This window comes from Balaenoptera acutorostrata, chromosome 1 (assembly GCF_949987535.1).
Source record: "Balaenoptera acutorostrata chromosome 1, mBalAcu1.1, whole genome shotgun sequence".
NCBI classification, from domain to species: domain Eukaryota; kingdom Metazoa; phylum Chordata; class Mammalia; order Artiodactyla; family Balaenopteridae; genus Balaenoptera; species Balaenoptera acutorostrata.
This window is the reverse complement of record NC_080064.1, coordinates 42,615,348-42,630,657: the sequence shown is the minus strand read 5'-3', so window position 1 is coordinate 42,630,657 and position 15,310 is coordinate 42,615,348. Positions and strand designations below refer to the sequence as shown.

General features: G+C 37.0%; 1 protein-coding gene across 1 annotated transcript in view; it reads left to right on the top strand.

Annotated features, from left to right (window-relative positions):
- FAF1 (Fas associated factor 1) overlaps nucleotides 1-15,310 on the top strand; it is a 489,781-nt gene that overhangs the window by 161,925 nt on the left and 312,546 nt on the right. The window lies entirely within an intron of this gene.

Sequence of the window (15,310 nt, the reverse complement as noted above, 5' to 3'; positions counted from 1 at the left end):
TACCAGCCTGTGACCTGTTAGGAACTGGGCTGCACAGCAGGAGGTGAGCGGCGGGCAAGCGAGCAAAGCTTCATCTGTATTTATAGCCGCTCCCCATTGCTCGCATTACTGCCTGAGCTCCACCTCCTGTCAGATCAGCAGTGGCATTAGATTCTCACAGGAGCGCAGACCCTAGTGTGAATGGCACATGCGAGGGATCTAGGTTGCGTGCTCCTTATGAGAATTTAATGCCTGATGATCTGAGGTGGAGCTGAGGCGGTGATACTAGCGCTGGGGAGCAGCTGCAAATACAGATTATCATTAGCAGAGAGGTTTGACTGCACGGAGACCATAATAAATCAATTGCTTGCAGACATATCAAAACCCTATTAGTGAGTGGCAAGTGACAATTAAGCTGGATGTGGTGGCAGGCTTTATAGTGGCAAGTGAGTTGATGTACTTCAATTGTATAGCTGCATCTGGTGGCAGGCTTTAAGTCAGAATCCGACACTTATTTTAGTCCACTCGTGGCCCACCCATTATTTTATTTACCACTTCTATCCGCGCCTCTTTCCCACTCTGCACACTTGTCTCAGTCACAGTTTTGGTAAGTCCACAAGCTAACCCTAGCCAAAATGAGTAAAAAACAAACGTCGCTGGAGAGCTTCTTTGAAAAGGGGGAAAGACCCAATGATGAGACAGCAGAAGAGTCTAAGGCTGCCAACAAAAAGAAAACTGCGTTTAAAAGAAAATACCAAGAGTCCTACTTAAATTACAGGTTCATTGCAACAGGTGATTGACTTTCTCCAACCACGCTTTGTATAATATGTGGCAACCGGTTATCCAGTGCAGCTGTGAAACCTTCAAAACTGCTTTGCCACATGGAGACCAAGCACCCTGCATTAAAAGACAAGCCTTTGGAGTTTTTCAAAAGAAAAAAATGTGAACACAAGAACAGAAGCAATTATTGAAGGTCACCACTTCATCAAATGTGTCTGCACTGAGAGCATCATTCTTAGTGGCTAACCGCATTGCTAAAGCTAAGAAGCCTTTTACTATTGGTGAAGAGTTGATCCTGCCTGCTGCTAAGGACATTTGTTGTGAACTTTTAGGAGAGGCTGCAGTTCAGAAGGTGGCACATGTTCCTCTTTCAGCTAGCACCCTAACTGGATGAATTGATGAAACAGCAGAGGATATTGAGGCACAATTGTTAGAGGATTAATGAGTCACCGTGATACGCAATCCTGGTTGACGAGTCCACCGATGTTGACAAGGCAGCAGTGCTTGTTTTTGTGTGATATATTTTTCAGGAGGATGTGCATGAGGATATGTTATGTGCACTTTTGTTGCCAGCCAACACTACAGCTGCAGAACTATTCAAGTCTTTGAATGATTACATATCAAGAAAACTGAATTGGTCATTTTGTGTCGGTATATGCATGGATGGAGCAGCTGCCATGACTGGACGGCTTTCTGGTTTCTCAACTCGGGTCAAAGAGGTCATTTCTCAAATGTAAGTCTACGCACTGTATCATCCGTAGAGAAATGCTGGCTAGCTGAAAAATGTCACCTGAACTTAACAGTGTTTTGCAGGATGTGATTAAAATTATCAACCACATTAAAGTATATGCCCTTAAACTCACATCTGTTCACGCAGCTCTGTGAGGAGGAGGATGCAGAGTACACACGTCTTCTCTTATACACAGAAGTGAGATGGCTTTCTAAAGGTAGATCACTGGCCAGAGTTTCTGAGTTATGAGAACCACTCCAGAGATTTCTTGTAGAAAGATGGTCACCACTGACAGCACATTTCAGTGCCACAGAATGGGTCACAAAACTTGCTTACTTGTGTGACATATTCAACCTGCTCAACAAACTCAATCTGTCACTTCAGGGGAGAACGACAACTGTGTTCAAGTCGGCAGATAAAGTGGCTGCATTCAAAGCCAAACTGGAATTATGGGGGCAACAAGTGAACATTGGGATTTTTGACACGTTTCAAACATTAGCAGAGATTTTGAAAGAGACTGAGCCAGGGCCGTCTTTCTCCCAGCTGGTGCGTGATCACCTATCTCAGCTTTCAAAAGAGTTTGAGCATTACTTCCCAACCACAGAAGACTGAACTGGGAAGGAATGGATCCGTGACCCATCTGTGAATAAGCCAGGTGAATCGAATTTGTCTCTGCTAGAAGAGGATCAACTGCTTGAGATCGCAAGTGACGGTGGCCTTAAAAATATGTTTGAGGGCTTCCCTGGTGGCGCAGTGGTTGAGAATCTGCCTGCTAATGCAGGGGACACGGGTTCGAGCCCTGGTCTGGGAAGATCCCACATGCCGCGGAGCGGCTGGGCCCGTGAGCCACAATTACTGAGCATGCGCGTCTGGAGCCTGTGCTCCGCAACAGGAGAGGCCGCGGTAGTGAGAGGCCCGCGCACCGTGATGAAGAGTGGCCCCCGCTTGCCACAACTGGAGAAAGCCCTAGCACAGAAACGAAGACCCAACATAGCAATCAATCAATCAATCAATTAATCAATAAAAAAAATAAATAAATAAAATCTTTAAAAAAAAATATGTTTGAGACAACCTCAAATCTCCATATGTTCTGGATGAAAGTCAAGGTGGAATATCCTGAGATTGCCACAAAAGCACTGAAAAGGCTGCTTCCATTTCCAACATCCTATCTTTGTGAAGCAGGATTTTCTGCAGTGACCGCAACCAAAATGAGATTACGGAGTAGACTGGACATAAGCAACACACTTTGGGTGTCACTGTCTCCCGTCACCCCCAGATGGGACCATCTAGTTGCAGGAAAACAAGCTCAGGGCTCCCACTGATTCTGCGTTATGGTGAGTTGTGTAATTATTTCATTATATATTACAGTGTAATAATAATAGAAATAAAGTGCACAATAAATGTAATGCGCTTGAATCATCCTGAAACCATCCACCCGCCCCGGTCCGTGGAAAAACTGTCTTCCACGAAACCAGTCCCTGGTGCCCAAAAGGTTGGGGACCGCTGCATTACAGAGAAAAGCAAGTCTGTTAAAAGAGTGATCATTCCCAAACATGAATCAGATTGTTATTCCCTTACTTAAAACCATTTAGAAACTTTCCATTGTTTTGGGGATAAAATTCAAATCTTTTAACATGACCTGTAAGTCCTGCTCGACCAGACCCTACTGCATTTCTAGTTTTCATCCATTACCACTCTCCTTCTTACTCACCATGCCTGAGTTGTAATGGACCTCTTTCAGTTCCTTGAATAGGTTATTAGCTCAGGGCCTTTGTACTTGTTTCTTTTTTTTGCCTGGATTCCTCCCCTAGTCTAGTCCCTTCTCCCTGTGCCCATCCCCATGCCCCCAAATATTCTCCTATACATTCCTTTTTATTTTAAAAATGAGATATATATAGTATCGTTTTATTAACTATGGGTACATTGTTGTACAGCAGATCTCTAGAACTTTCTCATCTTGAGTAAGTGAAACTCTATATCCACTGAACAGCAACTTCCCATTTTCCCCTCCCGCAAGCCCCCTGGCAGTCATCATTCTGCTTTCTGCGTCTATGAGTTTGACTACTTTAAATACCTTATATAAGTGGAATCATGCAACATTTGCCTTTCTGGCTTATTTCACTTCATATGATGAGTGAAAGGCTCATCCATGTTGTAGCATATTACAGGATTTCCTTCCTTTTTAAAAGCTGAATAATATTCCATTGTATGTATATACCACATTTTCTTTATCCGTTCATCTGTTGATGGACATTTAGGTTGTTTCCACCTCTTGGCTATTGTGAATAATGCTGCAGTGAACATGGGATTGCAAATATCTCTTGAGACACTGCTTTCAATTCTTATTTTTGGTGTGTGTGTGTGTGTGTGTGTGTGTTGTTTTGTTGCTTTGTTTTATTTTATTTTATTGCAGTATAGTTGATTTACAATGTTGTGTAAGTTTCAGGTGTACAGCAAAGTGATTCAGTTATACATGTACATATATTCATGCTTTTTTAGATTCTTTTCTCATATAGGTTATCACAGAATATTGAATAGGGTTCCCTGTGCTATACAGTAGGTCCTTGTTGGTTATCTATCTTATATATAGTAGTGTATGTGTGTGTTCATCCCAGGCTTCTGATTTATCCCTCCCAACCCCCTGTGCTTCCTCTTTGGTAACCATAAGTTTGTTTTCGATATCTGTAAGTCCATTTCTGTTTTGTAAATAAGTTCATTTGTTTCTTTTCTTTCTTTTTTTAAATTAGATTCCACATATGAATGATATCATATGATATTTGCCTTTCTTTCTCTGACTTACCTCACTTAGTATAATAATCCCTAGGTCCAACCATGTTCTGCAAATGGCATTATTTCATTCTTTTTTATGGCTGAGTAATATTCCCTTGTATATAGGTACCACAGCTTTATCCATTCCTCTGTCGATGGACATTTAGGTTAGTTCTTTTGGATTAATACCCAAAAGTGAGATTGCTGGATCATATGTTAGCTCTATTTTTAATTTTTGAGGAGCTTCCATACTCTTTTTCATAGTAGCTGCTCATTTTACATTTCCAGCAATAGTGTACAAGGGTTCCAATTTTTTCACATCCTTACCAACACTTGTTATTTTCTGTTATTTTGTTTTTGTTTTTATAATGGCCATCTTAACATGTATGAGTTGATATCTTGTGGTTTTGGTTTGCATTTCATGATGATTGGTGATACTGAGCATCTTTTCATATACCTTTTGGTCATTTGTATGTCTTCTTTGGAGAAATGTCTAATCAAGTCCTTTGCCCATTTTAAAATTGGGTTATTTAACTTTTTGCTATTGAATTGTGAATTTCTTTATTTGTTTTGAATATAACCCCTTAACAGATATGTGGTGTGCAAATATTTTCTCCCATTCTGTAGGTTGCCTTTTCACTCTGTTGATTGTTTCTTTTGCTGCACAAAAGCTTTTTAGTTTAATGTAGTCCCACTAGTCTATTCTTACATTTGTTGTCTGTGTTTCTGGTGTCATATCCAAGAAACCACTGCCAAGATAAATGTTATGGAGGTTTTTCTGTATGTTTTCTTTTAGGAGTTTTATAATTTGAGATCTGTAATCCATTTTGAGTTAATTTTTGGGTATGATGTAAGATAAAAGTCTAATTTCATTCTTTTGCATGTGGATATCCAGTTATGCCCGTACCATTTGTTACCGTACCATTTGTCTACCTTTCTCCATCATGTAGACTTGGCACCCTTGTCAAAGATCATTTGACCTATATGTGTGGGTTTATTTCTGGGCTCTCTGTTCTGTTCCATTGGTCTATATTTCCATCTTTACACCAGTACCATACTGTTTTGATTACTTTGTAAAATGTTTTGAAGTCAGTAAGTGTGAGGCCTCGAGCTTCATTCTTCTTTCTCAAGATTATTTTAGCTATTCAGGGTCCTTTGGGTTCCATATGAATTTTGGTATTGTTTTTTCTATTTCTACAAAAAATGCCATTGGGATTTTGATAGGGATCACACTGAATCTGTATGTCTCTTTGGGTAGTATGGACATTTTAACAATATTAAGTCTCTCAATCCATGAACATGTGATGTCTTTACATTTATTTGTGTCATCTTTTAATGTCTTTCAGCAGTGTTTTATAGTTTTCATTGAACAGGTCTTTTGCCTTCTTGGTTAAGTTTATTCCTATGTATTTTATTCTTCTGATGCTGTTATAAATGGGATTGTTTTCTTAGTTTCCCTTTTGGATTATTTGTTGTTACTATATAGAAACATAACTATTTTGTATTCTGCAACTTTGCTGAATTCATTTATTAGTTCTAATACGGTTTGTGTGTGTGTGTGTGTGTGTGTGTGTGTGTGTAATCTTCAGGGTTCTCTACATATAAGACATATTATCTGCAAAGAGAGATAATTTTACTTCTTTTTTCCTGATTTGGATGCCTTTCATTTGTTTTTGTTGCCGAATTGCTCTGGCTAGGATTTCCAATACTGTGCTGAAAAGAAGTGGCAAGAGTGGGTATCCTTGTATTGTTCACGATCTTTAGAGGAAAAGTTTTTCGTTTTCACTACTGAGTAAGGTGTTAGCTGTGATCTTTTCATATATGGCCTTTATTGTATTAAGGTAATTTCCTTTTGTTCCTAGTTTGTTGAGTGTTTTTGTCATGAAATGGTATTTTGTCAGATGTTTTTTCTGTATCTATTGAGATGACCATGTGATATTTTCCCCTTCATTCTGTTAATATGGTATATCACATTAATTGATTTTCATATGTTGAACCATGCTTGCATCCCATGGATAAATTCCACTTGGTGTATGATCCTTTTAATGTGCTGTCAAATTCAGTTTTTAAGTATTTTGCTGAGGATTTCTGTATCTATATTCATCAGGAATATTAGCCTGTTGGTTTTTGTTGTTATTCTTCTTCTTATAGTGTTTTTTTCCTGACTTTGGCAACAGGGTAATGTTGGCCTCATAAAATGAGTATGGAAGTGTTCTACCTCTTCAAATTTGGGAAGATTTCGAGAAAGATTGATGCTAACTTTTCTTTAAATGTTTGGTAGAATTCTCCAATGAAGCCATCTGGTGCTGGTCTTTTTTTATTGGGAGGTTTTTGATTATTGATTCAGTCTCCTTACTTAGTTATAAGTATGTTCAGATTTTCTTTTTCTTTATGATTCAGTCTTGGTAGATTATATGTTTCTAGGAATTTACCCATTTCTTCTAAGTTATCCCATTTGTTGGCATATAACTGTTTATAGTAGTCTTGTGATTCTTTTTATTTTTGTGGCATCAGTTGTAATATCTCCTTTTTCATTTCTGATTTTATTTGAGTCTTCTCTCATTTTTTCTTGGCTTAGGCTGAAAATTCATCAGTTTTGTTGATTGTTTCAAACATCAGCTCTTAGATTGATTTTGTCTGTTGTTTTCCTATTCTCTTTTCATTTATTTCTGCTCTAGTCTTTATTGAAGACTAACTTCCTCACTTCTACTAACTTTGGGCTTAGTTTGTTCCTCTTTTTCTAGTTACTTGAAGTGTAAAGTTAAGTTGTTTATTTGAGATCTTTCTACTTTTTTAATGTAGGCCTCTACTGCTATAAACTTTCCTCTTAGCACTGCTTTCCCTGCATCCCATAAGTTTTGGTATTTTGTGTTTTATTTTCATTTGTCTCATGATATTTTCTAATTCTCTTTTGATTTTTTCTTTGGCCCATTGGTTGTTCAAGCAAAAGTTGTTTGATTTCTATATATTTGTGAATTTTCCAGGATAGATTACATTTTAGGTTACAAACAACAGATTTAAGAATATTGAAATCATACCAAGTATGTTTTCCAGCCACAATATAATGAAACTAAAAATCAATAGCACTTTTCCTTTACCCTTTTCTTCTTAAATTTATTATCTATCCTGGAGCATGTTCCATGTGTGCTTGAGAAGAATGTGTATTCTGGTGCTGTTGGGTGTTATGTTTTGTACATGTCTGTTAGTTCCATTTCGTCTACAGTATTGTTCAAGTCCTTATTGATATTCTCTGTGGAAGTTTTATCCGGTATTGAAATCCCCTACTATTATTGTGTTGTAGTATATTTCTCCCCTCTGTTCTTCCGCTGTTTGCTTTACATATTGGGTTCTTTGTTGTTGGGTACATATATGCTTATAATTGGTACATCTTCCTGGTGAGTTGACTCTTTTGTCATTATATAATATCTTTCTCTCTCTTGTAGCTCTTTTTTCTGAGTTTTTTAAAAAATTGAATTAGAGTTGATTTACAGTATTGTGTTAATTCCAGGTGTACAGCATAGTGATTCAGTATTTTTGCAGATTATATTCCATTATAGGTTATTACAAGATAGTAAGTATAATTCCCTGTGCTATATAGTATTATTTCAGATTTTTATCTGTTTTAAGAAAACTAGAAGGCAGTCCTATATTAAATAAAATTTAACTGCTATTGTATAGCATGTGACTGAGTAGATAACAGTGTCTCTTTCAAATTGATTCTTTTTGTTGATGGAATATTTGGCATATAGTGAAAGTTCATGGATATTTTAATCACTTGAACCACTTTTTCATTGGTTCACTCAGTTGGAGTGAAATCCGCTGCTCATTTCAAAGATGGTGATCAAAATGCTGGCTTCTGGATTATACATCTTAATATTACACTTTAAGTCTGTCTTAGTTTGGAGAATATGAACTATTTTAAAGCTTTGTTATAGAAATATATGATAGAATTTCTAGGGATCACATTTTGTAAACTCTTGGCCTTTTAATTCACTGTAAAAGCATTCTTGTGCCTAAGTATGGTAGAGTAGAAGCATTTGTGTTATTCTGTTCGAAAACAAATACAATTTAAATAGTTACATACGTTTTGTAAATAAAATTTGATTCCAAATGAATTGTAAACCAAATATTATTGTATGATATGTATCTTTCTCCTGCTTCTCTAAACTGTTCCAATTTTTTATTTGTTCTGGTTTATAGTTGTTCTCTTATTATGAATTATGTGCTAGTCACACGTCACATCATGCACCTTTTCTTTGTTCATTGTTGGTTTGTTGATATGCATCACTGTGGAAGGCATACTCAGGGATATTTGGGATTGTTGGAAGTTTTTTCTTCTTTCATTTCTTTCACTGCTTTTGATTAAGTTCTGTTAGTTTTATCACAGTATCACTTGAATTCCTCCTTTATTTGGATCCCCTCCATTACAGTTCAAGAATGAATTTCTTTCATAAGTTATTAAAATAATTCCTCCCTCTATTTCCATTTTTCAGTTTCTTTCTTCCTCTAGTCTGTATTTTACATAGTTTCCCTATAGTGATCTTTCTAGAATATAAATTTCCTCATATCCTTCATTGGTTCCTTATTTTTTATATTCTGTTACTTATTAAGGAATTGGATAAATACTAATTTTTCTGTATACATATAAATATTAAAAGGCAAAGAGATGCTAAATAAGATAATGCCACTTCCCATGCTATTACCAGGGAGACTCAACGTAGTATAAAAGTAAGCCTAGGAGCAGCCAAGAAGTTTATATCAGAGTGACACATAGTAGTAATTGTATTGGTCTGTTAATGTTTTTAGTGTCCTATTTATTATTGCAGTTTCATTTTATTACAAAATCCTTCTGGATTTTCTTATCTTAAATAAATTTAGAGAATTATTTTATTATTCATTTATTTATTTTTAAAATAAATTTATTTCTTTTATTTATTTATTTTTGGTTGCGTTGGTCTTCATTGCTGCGCGCTGGCTTTCTCTAGTTGTGGCGAGTGGGGGCTGCTCTTCGTTGCCGTGCACGGGCTTCTCATTGCAGTGGCTTCTCTTATTGTGGAGCATGGGCTCTAGGGTGCATGGGCTTCAGTAGATGTGGCGCATGGGCTCAGTAGTTGTGGCTCGTGGTCTCTAGAGTGCAGGCTCAGTAGCTGTGGCGCACGGGCTTAGTTGCTCTGTGGCATGTGGGATCTTCCCGGACCAGGGCTTGAGCCCGTGTTCCCTGCATTAGCAGGTGGATTTGTAACCACTGCGCCACCAGGCAAGCCCCTAGAGAATTATTTTAAAGCATAAGTTCTTCTATAAAATACTATCTAGTGTGAAGTAGTGTCATCGTTAGGGTAGGAATTATTGTGTATTATTATGTTTAAGATCTAGCAATGGATTTAACCTAACATACAGGTATTTGTTCAATAAAGTTTGTTGAATCAGTGCTGTCAGCAAACCTACTTTTGCTGAGCCTGTTCAGCATAGCCTTAGTTCCATTTCTAGAATGTAACAGAAAAGTAGGTCCGTTGTTAGTTAAACCATTTGCCTTTTGTTGTTGTTGTTTTTATTTTTATTTTATTTTATTTTTTTATACAGCAGGTTCTTATTAGTTATCCATTTTATACACATCAGTGTATACATGTCAATCCCAATCTCCCAGTTCATCACACCACCACCACCACGACCCCCGCCACTTTCCCCCCTTGGTGTCCATACGTTTGTTCTCTACATCTGTGTCTCTATTTCTGCCCTGCAAACTGGTTCATCTGTACCATTTTTCTAGGTTCCACATATATGCGTTAATATACGATATTTGTTTTTCTCTTTCTGACTTACTTCACTCTGTATGACAGTCTCTAGACCATCCACGTCTCTACAAATGACCCAATTTCGTTCCTTTTTATGGCTGAGTAATATTCCATTGTATATATGTTGTTGTTTTTAATCTACTTTCTTAAAGCTACTTTTATTATGGTGGATACCATTTTAGTTTAAAAGAATCAGATTGAGTATCAAAAGAGTGAAAACATTTAGCAAGTGCATTTTGAGGCTGAAAAAATAATTTGGGGTATTTACAACCAGTTTTTGTCTTGAATATATAAACTTGGATTCTGGACTTGACTCTGCAACTCAGATAAAGTATGTAATTTTTAGCACAGGCCTTAACTCCTCTATGCCTTAGCCACCCTTTATGAATAATAAGCATTATGTAAGTGTTTTCTGTTTTTGGCTGTTGTTAGTGCGTATTAAAGAAAAAAAGAGTAGCAATCTTATTTGCCTCACATAGATGGTGTTAGCATGAAATAACAAGAGAACTGATCATAGCTTGTACTTTGGGGAGATAAGGTAGCAAATGTTGTGCATTAGTAGCATTATTCTTTGGTCCGTCTGCAAACTAATGTCTATTGTCACCATGCCAACAATTATGTACTCCCCAAATTATTTATAAAATCATTTTTTCAAGTTTTGTTGAGATATAATTGACATAGAGCACTGTATAAGTTTAAGTGTGCAGTATAATGATTTGGCTTACATACATCATATAAAGTCATTTTAAAATATAAATAAGCATCATCTCAGACTGTGTGATCTTACTGTGCATAGTTTATTTTTATATATGCATTAGCAATATTTTTTTTGATTTAGTTTCACATTTTTAAGTACTGCACTTTCAGTAAACATTTTTCAAATGGAGACGTATATAAGGAACAAAATGAGTACCTTCCCTTTCTCTGATTCTTAACTTCCTGCTATTGTCAGTTTGGTATGTGGTTTAAGGTTGCCATTTTATAAGATGTCTTTACTTTATTTAAAAGTAATGTTCACTTGATTACTTTTATTCCTTATGTCACTTTTGTTGTCTGCAAAGCAAGGCAGCGACTATCAGAAGCATAGACTTATGTTTTCTAACACCTTTAGTTTCTTCCATTCATCTTTCAGTCTCCTCTTCCTCTGATAATACCCCGTCATCTTCCTTTGAAAGATTATAAAATAGCTTTTTTCCTTATTAAAGGAATAAACATACATAGTAATGGCTTGGACATACATACACAAGCATACCTTGGAGATACTGTGGGTTCGGTTCCAAGTCCACTGCGATAAAGTGACTATTACAATAAAGCAAGTTACATGAATTTTTCGGTTTCCCGGTGTGTACAAAAGTTGTTTACACTATACAACTTTTAAAATGTGCAGCTATATTAAATGTGCAGTGGCATTATGTCTAAGAAAATAATGCAAATGCCTTAATTAAAAAATATTTTATTGCTAAAAAATGCTAACCATCATCTGAGCCTTCAACGAGTCATAATCTTTTTGCTTGTTGAGGATCTTGCCTCAGTGTTGATGACTGCTTGACTGATTAGGAGGGTGGTGATTGCTGAGGGCTGGGGTGCCTGCGGCAGTTTCTTAAAATAAGACAATGGTTTGTCACATCAGTTGATTCTTCCTTTCACGCATGAGCTCTCTGTAGTGGGTGATGCTGTTTGATAGCATTTTACCCACAGTGAGCTTCTTTCAAAATTGGAGTCAATCCTCTCAAACCCTGCCACTGCTTTATCAACTAAGTTTATGTAATATTCTAAATCCTTTGTTGTCATTTCAGCAATCTTCACAGCATCTTTACTAGTAGCAGATTTTATCCCAAGAAACCACTCTCTTTGCTCATCCATTAGAAGCAACTCCTCATCTGTTCAAGTTTAATTGCGAGATCACGGCAATTCAGTCACATCTTCAGGCTCTACTTCTGATTCTAGTTCTCTTGCTGTTTGCACCACATTGGCAGTTACTTCCTCCACTGAAGTCTTGAACTCCTCAAAGTCATCCATGAGGGTTGGAATCCACTTCAAACTTTTGTTAACGTTGGTATTTTGACCTCTTCCCATGAATCATGACTTTTCTTAATGGCATATAGAATAGTGAATCCTTTCCAGAAGCTTTCAATTTACTTTGCTCAGATCCATCAGAGGAATCACTATCTATGGCAGCTATAGCCATATGAAATGTATTTCTTAAATAATAAGACTTGAAAGTTGAAATGACTCCTTGATCCATGGGCTGCAGATAGATGTTGTGTTAGCAGGCATTAAAACAACATGAATCTCTTTGTACATCTCCATCAGAGCTCTTGGATGACCAGGTGCAGTGTCAGTGAGCAGTAGTAGTTTGGAAGGACTCTTTTTTTTCTGAGCAGTAGGTTTCAACAGTGGGCTTAAAATATTCAGCAAATCATGTTGTTGTCAGATGTGCTGTCATCCAGGCTTTGTTTTTCCATTTATAGAGCACAGGCAGAGTAGATTTACTGTAATTCTTAAGGGCCCTAGGATTTTCAGAATAGTAAATGAATATTGGCTTCAGCTTAAACTTGCTAGCTGCATTAGCCCCTAACAAGAGAGTCAGCCTGTCCTTTGAAGCTTTGTAGTCAGGCATTGACTTCTCCTCTCTAACTATGAAAATCCTAGATGGCATCTTCTTCTAATATAAGGCTATTTAATCTATATGAGAATCTGTTGTATACTGTATTTACCTTCATTAATTATCTTAACTAGATCTTCTGGCTGACTTCCCATAGCTTCTACCTCAGCACTTGCTGCTTCACCTTGCATTTTTTTGTCATGGAGACGGCTTCTTTCCTTAGCTGCATACTTTTGTAGCTTCCTCACTTCTCTCAGCCTTCATAGAATTGAGGTAGGACCTTGCTCTGAATTAGGCTTTGGCTTAAGGGAATGCTGTGGTTAGTTTGATCTCTGCAGAGCTCTAAAACTTACTACGTGTCACCAAATGGCCACTGTCTTATCATTTGGGTATTCACTGGAGTAGCACTTTCAATTTTCTTCGAGAACTTTTCCTTTGCATTCACAACTTGGATAATGTTTGGTGCAAGAGGCCTAGCTTTTGGCCTATCTTGGCGTTTGACATGCTTTCCGCACTATGCTTAATCATTTTCAGCTTTTGATTTTGAAGTGAGAGGCATGACTCTTCCTTTCACTTGAACACTTAAGAGGCCATTGTAAGGTTATTAATTGTCCTAATTTCCATACTGTTGTGTCTCAGGGATTAGGGAGGCCCAAGGAAAGGGAGAGACAGGGGAATGGCCAGATGGTGGAGCAGTCACAGTACACACAACATCAAGTTTCTTGTCTTATATGGGCAATGTTCATGGTGCCCCCAAACAATTGCAATAGTAACATCAAAAATCACTTGATCACGGATCACCATAACAGCTGTAATAATAATGGAGATTGAAATTTTGTGAGACTTACCAAAATGTGGCACAGAGGAATGAAATTAGGAAATGTTATTGGAAAAATGGCTCCAATAGACTTTCTGGTTGCCACAAATCTTCAATTTGTAAGAAATGCAATATCTGCAAAGTGCAATAAAATGAGGTAGGCCTGTAATAGTAAATAACACTGTACTTTCCCAAGGTCACATATTTAGCAATTACTGCTGAAAATTAGGAAGTAAATTCCAAAAGACTTTTGTGCAATCAGAATAGGTCATTTTATTATAGATGTTTTTTGATTGCTTTGGGCTTAATATTATGCTAAGTTCTTGGGCTATGTGTAAATAAGACATTCCTTATCCCAGAAGACTCCATGGTCTATCTAGATAGAGGGAGGAAGAAGACATGGAAATAACGGACACTTATTCATTCATTCATTCACACACACACATACATATAATACACATTACCTCCCATACACCAGCCACTATGCTCACTCTCCTTAGTTCCGTACGACGCTTACCACAACACTGTGAGGCAGATGTTATTATCCGCCTTTCGAAGATGAATAAACAGAGGCTCAAGAGAATTCCTGAACCACAAATTCAGTCTTAAATGAATCTAGAATTCATGATCTTTCCAATAAAATAATGTCTATTATGAAAATACATGCAGAGTGCTATGAGAATATTGAAAAGGAAGCAATTCAATTTTAGTTGGTGACTTGGGAGTATGGGAAGGGAATAAATTCAGTTGTGAGGTTGGTGAGGAAAGATTTCAGAGAGGGACCAGGCTAAGAAATACGAGTTAAAGTATGTCATGTGGACAAAGTGTGGGGAAGTTTATTCTAGGCAAGGAAAAGCACAGAGGAAGGAATCATAATGGTGTGTCTGGAGGAATATGCAGTCATGAGCATAAAGTTGGGGTTGTGGTCTTCAGTTAGCTGGAAAGTCCACTTCAATAGAACTTCTCCTTTTCTATCAGTGACAGATTCATGCTACAGTTCCCTCTCCTGAGCCTACCGCAGTCCCTGCCTCTGCTCTTTTATACTCATTGACTTACTTATTTTCACATTACCTTGACGTAGCCAGAACCTGTATCCCCATATTATAGATGTGAGAACTGACATAAGAGAGTAAGTAAGTGAGTTCATTGGTTCATGGAGATTAATCGATATGGAGGGAGCTGTAAAAACTAATCGAGCTGACCACGAAGTAAGCAGTCTTTTCCACATTTTTGTCTTAGGGTTATCTAGTGTGTGCTTAAATTCTTTTAGCAGTGGGATGCTCATTAATTTTAAGGCAGTAATTCCATTGTTCAGCAACTCTGACTAAAATTTTATAAATAAAAACACTGTACCTCAGCCACATGCAAAACAGAGGTATCGTTAAATGTATTAATTTTTTCTTGTTTTGAGTTGCCACCTGTGAATTCCATTCTTTTGACCTCACTCTACTTTCAGAGACAGAATATACAAAGTAATATATTTTCTCTATTGACAATTATCCAGATATTAAAAGACAGTTCTGTTTTTCCCCATTTCTTCAGGCTAAACATCTTCAGTTATTCAGCCATTGCACAGAGCTGTGTTGAAATTAAAATGCATACTTTATGGGGATATAATGTATAGCATTGTGACTATAGTTAGCAACTTTGTATTGTGTATTTTAAACTTGCTAAGAGAGTAGATCTTAAAAGTTCTCATAGCAAGGAAAGAATTGTAAGGAGGTTCTTGTTAACTAAGCTTATTGTAGTAATCATTTTGCAATTCATACATATACCAAATCATTATGTTGTATACCTTGGAACCAATATAATGTTATATAACAATTATATTTCAAAAT